At 39.3% G+C, this 10182-nt stretch overlaps 1 long non-coding RNA gene across 1 annotated transcript; it reads right to left on the minus strand.

Annotated features, from left to right (window-relative positions):
- Window positions 1-8208: 8208 nt before the first annotated feature.
- Window positions 8209-9944, minus strand: LOC134322865 (uncharacterized). The gene is made up of 2 exons (XR_010013989.1): window positions 9887-9944; window positions 8209-9805 (listed from the first exon to the last, which is right to left on the minus strand). It is a non-coding gene; the product is annotated as an uncharacterized LOC134322865 (long non-coding RNA).
- Window positions 9945-10182: the final 238 nt, after the last annotated feature.

The raw sequence follows: 10182 nt of genomic DNA on the forward strand, positions 1-10182 counted from the left end.
AACTGACAAGCCTGCGACGGCTGCACACTCTTTGGCCATAATATTTTGACTTTATTCTCATAATCATTTTGACTTTAATCTCGAAATAATTTTGACTTTAATCTTATAATAATTTTGACTTTAATCTTATAATAATTTTGACTTTAATCTCGAAATAATTTTGACTTTAATCTCAAAATAATTTTGACTTTAATCTCGAAATCGAAACTTATACAACTTTATTCTCAAAATCAAAACTAAAAAATATTTTTTACAGTGGCCCTAATACGCCGTTGTAGCAATCAGATTCTGTGCACCTCCTTACGAGGGGCCGGATCTAATCTTAAAAAATATGTTATCCTAAAACAATACTTTTCCTTGGGTATTCACAGATTACCAATTAGACACAGATTATCAAGTTCGTTGGCCAATTGTTACCTTGATTAAAATAATATTTTGTAAAATGCAATACATTCTTATTCTTATTAACAAGAATTTATTTTCTTAATCGTTTTAAGAGACAAAAGTAAATTACTTTAAAAGTAAATAACTGACCAACTTGATTGTAATTTGTAAATATTAAGACATTTTACATTTGATGACTGCAACCAAAAATTTCTATTATGCCATACATCAATTCTACAGATACATTTTCAGCATTTAGCAGACACTTTTATCCAAAGCGACTTACAGTATACAGTCTAAGCAATTGAGGGCTAAGGGCCTTGCTCAAGGGCCCAACAGTTGCAACCTGACAGTGGTGGGGTTTGAACCAGCAACCTTCTGCTTACTAGTCCAGTACCTTAACCGCTAGGCTACAACTGCAGATAGACCGCAACACTGTGGAAACCTGTTTTGTGGTCAGAAGAGCCCATGCTTCAGCTTATTTTTGGGAAAAACAGACGAAAACTTAACAAGACCATCCAGTCTGTTAACAGGGAAAGTGCAAAATCCAACATTTGTCATGTATGAGAGAGTTTATATTTACAAAATAAAATTACGATGGTCAATAAAAAAATATTGAAATCATTTCATTGTACGTTTGATGATTACTTAAAGGTTCGGGAGAATTGGCACTTGAGTGATGCCACAGTCTAATGTGCTAGCCCACCACTGCTGAGATCTCTCACTCTCGGGTTCAAATCCAATATGGTGCTATCGACCTGACCAAACATACAACAGGGTCACTTGTCCGTATAAGTGTGGCTAAGCAAAGGGGTTTCATTAATGCTGTACAACTGTGCCCTCTACTGTCTGGTTATAAGACTCGAGGAGACTCATTAGGAAGGTACACGTTCTGCTCACCTCTTGGTAATTGTACTGTACAGTAGACTATGCAATAACAGATCTAGACCCTTTCTCTCTCAGTGCATTTACTGTTAAACATCTAACCCCTCTGTCTGATCACAGCCAAATTACTGTGTTCATCAAAAAGACAGAAACTAACCCCACCACACACACACGGCCCAGTAAGCTGTACAACCTCCCCAGATCCTACAGATGGGCTGAGAACAGCGCAGAGGAGTTCCAGAAAGCAATTAGCAGCACAGAAATCCAAACTAGCTTAGATAACTTTCTGGACACTGCGTACATTCACAGTAAAGAAGGAGTAAATCAGGCAGTTAAAAATATTAATCAGATCTTTAAAAATACAGCAAATAAAGCTCAATTAAAAATAAAATCTAAATCAAAACCTAAATCTACAAAAGATGACAGCTGGTTCGACAAAGACTGTCAAATGTTAAGAACAGAACTCCGTAAAATATCAAACCAAAAACACAGAGACCCAAACAACAGTAACACTCGACTTATTTACTGTGAAACCCTCAAACAATATAAACGTACACTCAGAACCAAAAAAGCTCAGTACACCCAAAAACAACTAACAATTATTGAACAATCAATCAACACACATCAATTCTGGGACAATTGGAACAAATTAAAACATAGAGAACAGGAAGAATTGGCCATTCAGGATGGGGATATCTGGACAACCCATTTCCAATCACTCTTTAAAAATGTAGAATTAGATTCAAATCCTGAACAAAATCAAATTATTAGTAAGTTAGAGGAACTGGAACGGGCTGTTAAAGACCACCAGAATCCTCTAGACTCTCTCATTACTGAGCAGGAACTTAAAGACAACATTAAAAAACTAAAATCAAAGAAATCATCAGGACCTGACGGGATCCTGAATGAAATTATCAAACACAGCAGCTCCAAATTTCACCTGGCAATGTTAAAAGTCTTTAACCTGGTTCTGAGTGTCGGTTCCTTCCCTGAAATCTGGAATCAAGGTCTCATAACACCCATCTACAAAAGTGGAGATAAATTCGACCCTAATAATTACCGGGGCATCTGTGTGAGCAGTAACCTGGGGAAGTTATTCTGTAGTATAATTAACTCATGATTATTACACTTCCTTACCCAACACAATGTCCTGAGTAAAAGTCAGATTGGTTTTCTACCAAATTACCGCACTACCGATCATATTTACACCCTACACACCCTGATCGAAAAATATGTAGTTCAAAATAATTGCATGTTTTATTGATTTAAAAAAAGCTTTTGATTCCATTTGGCATGAAGGATTGTTTTATAAAATGTTGGAGAGTGGTGTAGGGGGTAAAACATATGATCTTATTAAATCCATGTACACAGAAAACCAGTGTGGAATAAGAATTGGCAGTAAGAGAACATCTCATCTCTCAGGAGCGTGGAGTGAGACAGGACTGCTGTTTAAGTCCAACTCTATTTAACATCTATATTAATGAATTGGCCTCCATGTTAGAGCACTCAGCCACGCCCGGTCTCACTCTACACGACTCAGAGATTAAACTCCTGCTATATGCAGATGATCTGGTCCTGCTGTCCCCCAGCACCCAGGATCTCCAGCACAAACTGGACCTGCTGCAGCAGTACTGTCAGACCTGGGCCCTGACCGTCAACCTCAAAAAGACCAAAATTATGACCTTCCAGAAAAGAGCCAGATCTCAGGGAACCAAACACACATTTAAATTAGGAAACCATGAAATTGAGCACACTAAAGATTATACTTACCTCGGACTGAACATCAGCTCCACAGGAAACTTTAACCCGGCAGTAAATGAACTGAGAGAAAAAGCTCGCAGGGCCTTCTATGCCATAAAACGTCAAACATTCGTGGAAATTCCAGTTCGAATCTGGCTTAAAATTTTTGAATCAATAATTGAACCGATTGCTCTATATGGCAGTGAAGTTTGGGGTTCGCTTACACACCATCAATTCCATAATTGGGACAAACATCCATTAGAGACCCTGCACACAGAGTTCTGTAAAAGCATCCTAAAGGTGCATAGACACACCACGAACAATGCATGCAGGGCAGAATTAGGCCGATTTCCATTAATTATCAACATACAGAGAAGAGCAATCAACTTCTGGAACCATCTAAATGAGAGCGACCCCCAATCTTATCATTATAAAGCCCTGAAACACCAAGAGCTGAGCAAACATACCAGTCCCCTCATCCAACTGGTCCTGAGTCACTACACCCATACACCACTAACACACACAGATACACCACTAACACACACCGATACACCACTAACACACACAGATACTGTAATAACACACACCGATACACCACTAACACACACAGACACTGTAATAACACACACAGATACACCACTAACACACACAGACACTGTAATAACACACGCCGACACACCACTAACACACACTAACACAATAAAGACTCAGGAACAGGAGAAATCTGTAAACCCAATTAGAATAAACCAAATTACACAAAAACTCAGAACTAAATATCTGAATTATTGGGAAACTGAAACTAAATCTCAAAGTAAAATGCAGTGTTATTTGGCCCTAAACAGACACTACAGTACAGCAGACTATCTGAGCACAGTATCCGACCCTAAATTAAGAAACACCCTGACGAGGTACAGACTGAGCGCACACGACCTGGCCGTGGAGACGGGGCGACACACCCGGTCCTGGCTGCCCCGGGAGGAGAGGTTGTGTCAGCACTGCACTCTCAGTACAGTAGAGACGGAGCTGCACTTCCTCACCCGGTGTACCAAGTACCACCACATCCGCTCCCAATTCTTCCCTAAATTTAATAACATCATCCCCAACTTTACCTCCCTCCCAGACCCCGACAAACTGCCCCACCTACTGGGGGAGCACAGAGAGAACTGCACACTAGCAGCACTCTATACACACACCTGTCACCAGGTGAGGGACAGTGGGTGACCATGTCTCACACACACACACACACACACACACGCACACACACACACAAACTGATCGTTTTTCTACCTCATTAATGTAAATATTATAATTTTTATTGTTATTATTTTTGCACTGTTTTTATTAATATTTTATTCTATTTTATAATATTTTTGCACGTCACTATTCTGTATATTTTTGTTCTTTCTTATTTTTATTTTTATATTTCCCTGTAACTTGCTTTGGCAATACAAATGTCCTTATTTGTCATGCCAATAAAGCTTCTTTTGAGTTTGAGTTTTGAGTTTGTAAGACATTTACTTATTCATTAGGATTTTAACGCCATGTTTCACACACTTATTTGTTACACAAGATTTATCAGTTCACAAGTTTAACGTCAAACACAGTCATGGACAATTTTGTACCTCCAATTCACCTTACTTCCATGACGTTGGACTGTGGGTGGAAACCAACGCAGGCACGAGGAGAACATGCAAACTCCACACAGAAAGGACACGGACTGCCCCACCTGGGGATCGAACCCAGGACCTTTCTGCTGTGAGGCAACAGTGCTACCCACTGAGCGACCAGGCCGCCCAGCTATAAGTTTTTAAAATATTAATATATGACAATAACGCCACCAGGTATCACATCACTTTGGTTCTGCCCAGTTGCATCTGATTTTGGAATTAGATTAAAAAAAAATGTTGCATAAACATTTTAATCCATTCCTCTCACATAATGTGACATAATACTGACTTAAAAGTTACATTACTGGTGTATGTTGGTTGATTGGTGCATTTGTGGCATGAACACATTTTTAAAACAATTTTTAACATGAAAAGTGCTTTGAAAGGGACTTGGGGAAAGTTTTCAGACACATATGGCCTCCCTTTGTTTAAAATTGCCATCCTGTCTGGAGCGTGTAAGTGCATTGCACCCAGTGATTCCAGTAAAACTGGATGGTGGTAAAAAATAAAAATGAAATGAGAAAAATGCATCTATTCAGAAAATATTACCAAATCTTTTTTTCCACTCTTAAACAACAGACCTGCCTTTTTCTTTTTTAGTTTTAGTTATTTTTATGAGCTTCCCCAAAAAAACACGTTTCAAAATTTCTATGGAGCAGCAGAAAGAAGGTGTGCCGCACACACCAGCGTTCTACAGAACTGGTTTCAAACTTTCCATTCACTCCATCTTACACTATCAGATAAAGCAGACTCCATCAATCAGCCAGCAAAAGGCACAACTGCAGCAGTCTGAGGAAACCCTGTTCAGCCATTTCCCTGATCCTTATAGACACATAGCCAGTTGTGTGTCTGTGTAAGCTTTTGAGAGCTCGAGATCTCAGCATTGGTGGCCTGTTTTACTATTGTGTGTACCAAATTGGAGAACTAAGAGATAGTCCTAATTAGTGTATTATTTCTTCACTTCTAAGTAATATAAGTTTCATAAGAACTAGTGGTTAGCATTTGGCTGTAATTTAAATGGGGCTTGCTTATTGGTGCAGTGAAGCACTGAATGCTGTATGGTTCATGGGTGCTACCAACCAGGTTCATATTTTGCTTCTCTAAATAAACATTCATTTCTCAAGTCATCAATGCCATGTTACTCACTGCACCAAAAACACTTGACCTATGGCACCGTGTAAGTAATTAAATACACTGCCTGGCCAAAAAAAAAGGTCACACACTCTAATATTTCGTTGGACCGCCTTTAGCTTTGATGGCGGCACACATTTGCTGTGGCATCGTTTCCACAAGCTTCTGCAATGTCTCAACATTTATTTCTGTCCAGAGTTGCATTAATTTTTCCCCAAGATCTTGTACTGATGATGGGAGATTTGGACCACTGCGCAAAGTCTTCTCCAGCACATCCCAAAGATTCTCAATGGGGTTCAGGTCTGGACTCTGTGGTCCATGTGTGAAAATGATGTCTCATGCTCCCTGAACCACTCTTTCACAATTTGAGCCCGATGAATCCTGGCATTGTCATCTTGGAATATGCCCGTGCCATCAGGGAAGAAAAAATCCATTGATGGAATAACCTGGTCGTTCAGTATATTCAGGTAGTCAGCTGACCTCATTCTTTGGGCACATAACGAACAACTGCAGCAACCCCAGATCATAGCACTGCCCCCACAGGCTTGTACGGTAGGCACTAGGCATGATGGGTGCATCACTTCAGCCGCCTCTCTTCTTACCCTGATGCGCCCATCACTCTGGAACCGGGTAAATCTGGACTCATCAGACCACATGACCTTCTTCCATTGCTCCAGAGTCCAATCTTTATGCTCCCTAGCAAATTGAAGCCGTTTTTGCCGGTTAGCCTCACTGACCAGTGGTTTTCTTAAGGTTACATAGCTGTTTAGTCCCAATTCCTTGAGTTCCCTTCGCATTGTGCGTGTGGAAATGCTCTTACTTTCACTATTAAACATATCCCTGAGTTCTACTGTAGTTTAAGTTCTACTGTAGTTTAGTTCTACTGTATCACGATCATTCAAGATTTTTTTCCGTCCACACTCCTTCCTTGAAGATGATGTTTCCCCACTGTCCTTCCACTTTTTAATAATGCGTTGGACAGTTCTTAACCCGATTTTAGTAGTTTCATCAATCTCCTTAGATGTTTTCTCTGCTTGATGCATGCCAATAATTTGACCCTTCTGAAACAGATTAACATCTTTTCCATGACCACAGGATGTGTCTTTCGACATGGTTGTTTAACAAATGAGAAGCTACTCACTGCATCAGTTTAAATAACTTGTTGCCAGCTGAAACATAATCACCCATGCAGTAATTATCCAATGGGAGGCTCTTACCTATTAAATCCCGGTGGTGACCTTTTTTTTGGCCAGGCAGTGTATAAACTGCTATTCAATTACATTTACATTTTCAGCATTTAGCAGACGCTTTTATCCAAAGCGACTTACACAATGAGCAGAACACGATGAGCAACTGAGGGTTAAGGGCCTTGCTCAGGGACCCAACAGTGGCAACTTGGTGGTGGCGGGGCTTGAACCAGCAACCTTCTGTTTACTAGTCCAGTACCTTAACCACTGAGCTGGCCCAATTATTTAACAAGCCTCCATTAAAATAAATAGTAACAGCAAACATTGGAATAAATCTAATCCACAAAAAATGTCTTATTTTAAAATCGAACACTACGTTCAGATTTTAACCAATCTGCATATGCGGAATAAAATTATACTAGAGGGTCCACAGGGACAGTGTACATATGCATAAATATATGTTTAAGATTTACTTTTACTTCAGGTTACTAGGGGTCGAAATCTCTTTAATATATGTTTTCTTTAATATGTTATTTTTGCTTAATTATACACATCAACATTTAAAAAAATATATATTTTGTTTTATGCATTTTCTCCCCTTTTCTTCCAACTTTTTAGCATGTCCAATTGTTCGATTACGTCATGCGCCACCAATCAGCCAGCAGAGGTCGTAGTTGCATCAGTCGTGAGGAGTCCCCATCTGGCTTAATACACCACCCCTATATGAACAACAGGCCAATCGTTGTTCATGTGGCTGCTCAGCCCAGCCGGATGGCAGAGCTGAGATTTGATACGATGTATTCAAGATCCCAGCTCTGGTGCGCTAGCATGTGTTTTTATCGCTGCGCCGGCTGAGCGGCATATCAACATTTTAATAAAAGATTTGAAAAGAATAAATGTGCTATTGCATGTAATTAATTTTTATCAGGCTCTTAGTTGAAGTGTTTCAGTCTGTGACAACCTTAAGTTGTTAAACTGTTATGGATTTTAGGACTAAGATTCAAACTTTTGAGAGGTAGTTTTAGTTAGTTAGAGTCTTGTGCAATATTGCAACACCCATAATATAATCAGCAAGTTTGTCTGGAACTGTTACAAAAAGCGTATGAATACGCCAGCGTTTTGGAGTTTTTTTTTTTTTTTTTTAAATAAAATTCATAAATTTCTGACCACCACAATATCATGTAATATAATGTAATCAACTGATGTGTCTATGCTCAAAAAAATTAAAGCTTTATTCTTTTAATATTAAATGAAGACAGCTGCACATTTAACCAACAGACCACATGCTTGACCTTCAAAGTAACTTTGCCGTAAAACCTTTACAGTAAAAAAAGAGATAACACTGATTTATTGGCATTTAGTGATACAGCATGATGTGACCATGTTGAAAACTTGACTCTGTGTTGTAGGCATCAATTTCTAAATTTGTTTATATTTAACAAATACAATTAAGTTCGTCATTAAAAACACTGAAAATTTTTGTCCTTTTTTATGTTAAATAAAGGTTCAAGTGAGTTAACAAGTTACATATTTCAGTTGTTACTACATCTTTTGAAAATGTTACAAATGTATTTGTAAATGTGGTAACAAATTTGAAGCTGTTAAAGATCATTGTGTACTGACGACTATGAGTGCAGTACAGTTCACTTAGGATTTGTACACTGTGTTGCTCATGTCAGTCTCAAACAGTCTTAAATCAAATCTTAAACTGGATACCCTGGCCCACTGTGTTCTTTTACTATGGCATTTTACTGCAAACTGGCATTTACGCCTAACAACCACCAGCATCAATTTAACATTGTTGCAAATGAACTGGCCATGAACTTTGGGACAGTGGTAGTCTAGTGGGTAGAGCTTTGGCTCATCAATCTAAAGGTTGAGAGTTTGAATACCTGCTCTGCCATGCTGCCACTGTTCGGGGCCCCTGAGCAAGGGGGCTGACGCTGTGCTCTAACCCCAGCTTCCAAACAAGCTAGGATATGCGAAGAAAGAATTTCATTGTACTGTACACCTGTATGTGTATATATGAAAAATAAAGGCATTGTATTCCATATGGTGGGCTGCTAGGGCACGCTGCTAGGGCAAGCCGTAGCCTAGTGGTTAGGGTACAGGACTAGTAATCAAAAGGTCGCTGGTTCAAGCCTCACCACTGCCAGGTTGCTGCTGTTGGGCCCTTAAGCAAGGCCCTTAACCCTCAATTGCTCAGATTGTATACTGTAACTGTACTGTAAGTCGCTTTGGATAAAGGCGTCTGCTAAATGCTGAAAATGTAAATGTAGGTTATGATGTCACATTCATAACCCATCTATATGAAGTGTATTTTATGGCAGACATAAAAAGGATTTTACAAAAAAATCTAGTTTACACTATAAAACAAAACGCAGTTATCACTCCATATGTAGAGAGAGATTCAGATAGAGAGTAAAATCTTCTAGAGTCTGTATCGTCCAGTGAAAGTCGCGACAGTTCATGGAAATTCGTGTCCATTAGTGTGTCCATCGAAGCATGTGCTTCCCAAAAGTAGTCGCATTGTATTCAGTGCACAGCAGATCGCTTAGTAGTTCAGAAACCACATTCTAATCAAAACCAGCTGTAACATCATCAGCTCAGTCCATCGTGCTTGTGAATCTCTGTCCTGGGCTGAGACGCTACATCATCTTTCACCATCCAGTCCTGCTCCCTATAGCCTGCTGGGACAAACATCAGTCCACCAACCGAATCCACCGCGGCGTAAACAGCGGCTAAAACACGAACAGCAGTTCCGACAAAGTAGATCGTCAGCAGTGAGAATACAGACATAATCACAGCCACCTGAAGAACAAAACACACACATCATTACAACTTCTATAAAGTACATTACAACAGAGCAGAAACACATTCAATCAGTCTTACCAGAACTATATTCTTCCCAAACGCAGGATCACCGAATATGGTTTCGATTTAATAAAATGCAGCAGTCTAGAATAATAGCTGGGAATTTCCGCATAGTGACGCAATAAAACATTGGTCTTGTGGAAAGCCATTGAGGTCGAAGCTTTACTTAATTCAAAGGCAAAATAATTACTGCATTAACTTGCATACCCATGGGATGGGGTGAATTAAGTACAGACCCAAATTAGAAAAAGTTGGTACAGTATGGAAAATGCAAATAAAATAAAAATGCAGTGTTCCTTATATTTACTTTGACC

Source organism: Trichomycterus rosablanca, chromosome 1, assembly GCF_030014385.1.
Source record: "Trichomycterus rosablanca isolate fTriRos1 chromosome 1, fTriRos1.hap1, whole genome shotgun sequence".
Lineage (NCBI taxonomy): Eukaryota > Metazoa > Chordata > Actinopteri > Siluriformes > Trichomycteridae > Trichomycterus > Trichomycterus rosablanca.